The sequence below is a fragment of the Myotis davidii genome, unplaced genomic scaffold (assembly GCF_000327345.1).
Source record: "Myotis davidii unplaced genomic scaffold, ASM32734v1 scaffold845, whole genome shotgun sequence".
Classification (NCBI taxonomy): Eukaryota; Metazoa; Chordata; class Mammalia; order Chiroptera; family Vespertilionidae; genus Myotis; species Myotis davidii.
The window spans coordinates 944,787-947,142 of record NW_006296223.1 but is presented as its reverse complement, the minus strand read 5'-3'; positions in this window follow the sequence as shown (position 1 = coordinate 947,142).

The following is a 2,356-nucleotide window of genomic DNA, read 5'->3' as shown; positions in this document are numbered from 1 at the left end:
TATCCTTTGACAATACAAGAACTTTAGTACACTTTAACTTCCTGCTCCCTTCTCCTTTTGTCATAGCCATGTTCAGCTCATCTGAGATTTTCTCTCAAGTTATTTGATTTTCTTTTAACAGTTTGAACTGGTTTCTTTGCTGGCATCCACATCTTATTCTCAGATTCACCTTTCATTTTGCTAGGGTATATCTTTCATTAATTTTTTAGAAACTTTGTGTGAGGTAAACTTGGATGTTTACAGGCTATGAAATACTCTGATTTTGCTGTTTCACTTGAAGGCTAGTTTCACTGGGTATGGAATTTAAGGTTCAAATCCCTTAGAATTTAGTCAGTTGCTTCTTTGCCAAGAAACTATCTAGGCTTTTCCCTCCTCTCAAAAGAACTGACAATCAGGTTCAGTCTGATTAAAGATCTTTCCTTTCTGAAGGTGTCTGGGCTCAGCTCTTTATCCTTCAAATTCCAGAATGTCATTGTGACAGGCCTGTGGTCTTTTTTAACTCCTTGGACAAACTTCCATCCTGTGAGAGGCCATTCTTCCCTTCTTTCTCCTGCTCTGTGCTGAAAGGCTATATTGACTTCCATCTTCTCTTTCATGAGACTGTCTCTTACAGGCGCTCTGTGTTGTGAGGCTCTCCAGCTTGTTGGTGTACGTCAGGCTTGCCCAAGGAGGAGGACAGCAGGATGCAGGCCCTGCTCGCTTGCTCTCCATTGCTGGCTGTCCCGGCCCATCTGGACGCAGAGAAGCAGGCATCTTTAGAGCAGAGGAGGCCCTTGCAGCTCCTGTGTCTGGTGCAGATGTGCTGGGCCTGCCCCATGTTGGCCTAAGGATGTGTTTGGAGGGACACCAGCTTTGAGGTTGGGCCTAGCTCAGGACTGACCACTGGGTGGTGTTAGCTGCAGTCCTTAGCCATCCTCCAAGCCTCACTTCTCAATTCATACACTGGGTGCAGTGGGGCACAAGTGCTGGTCAGCAAAAGGCCTGTGGGGCCCCATCCCCCACTTAGGACACTTGGTGGGCAGGGGCAACCCACTCCTATCTAGCATTTGGTGGAGGATCCTAAGCAGATGACCCTGCTTTGCCTGTTGTGGGGTAAGATCTGACCAGCTCAGAAGGACCCTTGGGTGTATGTGGGGATGTCCATTCTCTTCCTGAGCAGCCTCCCTGATTTCACAGGCTGGGGCCCACCTGTTGGCACCTTTCCCCTGTCTGGGTCTGGGCTGCCCACACAGCCAATTCTGTACTAACAAATCCTCCAAGAAAACCAAGGAGCCCGGCCAGTGTGGCTCAATGGTTGAGCATCGACCCACGAACCAGGAGGTCACACTTTGATTTCTGGTCAGGGCACCTGCTGGGGTTGTGGGCTCGATCCCTAGTGAGGGGCATGCAGGAGGCAGCCAATCAATGATTCTCCTTCATCTTTGATGTTTCTATTCTTCTCTCCCTTTCCCTTCCTCTCTGAAATCAATAAAAGTAAATATATATAAAAGCCTAAGCAACCATCTGACCAGTAGCTATGATGCACACTGACCACCAGGGGGCAGACAACGCAGGAGCTGCTGAGCTGTGGTGACTTGGCCGCCGGGGTTCTTGGGTGACGCACCCAGAACCAAAGAGAAGGGAGCCCGATTCCGGGGTGTGTCACCCGAGAACCACCCTCTCGCAATCTGGGACCCCTCAGGGATGTCAGAGAGCCGGTTTCGGTCTGACCCCCGCAGGCCAGGCCGAAGGACCCCACCAGTGCACGGATCTGTGCACCAGGCCTCCAGTATTTACAGAAATATAAAGAAAACCAAGGAATCATCTAGGTTTTTCCCTCTTCTCAGAACATTTTGGGACTTAATGCCAGGATGAACACTGTCACAAAACCACTGAATTTTAGAGTTTAAACAAGGTTCGGGAACTTAATTTCCAACAAACTCAGCTTTGAGGCTTGCGCGGGGGCAGAGCCCTCCCAGGCCCCCGCCCCCAGGAGCCCCCAGACACTGCGATGGGGGGGGGGTGAGTGCTCCCACTCGCTTCTCCCCTTCCCCGTCCAAGGGCCCCGCCCCCACCCCGTGTCCACTGCCCTCCTCCGCCCACCACGGGGGTCCCCTTCCTCTATCCCGCCCCAGGTGCCCCTGTCCAGAGTCCCCTTGCTTCTGATCCAGACCCCACACCCACTTCTTAGGTCTCCTCCCCGCTGGGGTCCCCTCAGGCATCCCCTCAACCAGCACCCCTCAGGTCTGTCCGCTCTGCTCCTCCCCCCTGCAGATGCCCAGAGGCCCCCAGCCCTGGGGTCTACCCTCCCTCAGCCCCGCACACTCCCTTCCCCCTCAGCCCCGCGGCCAGCGCCCTCTCACGCCCCTCATCCAGC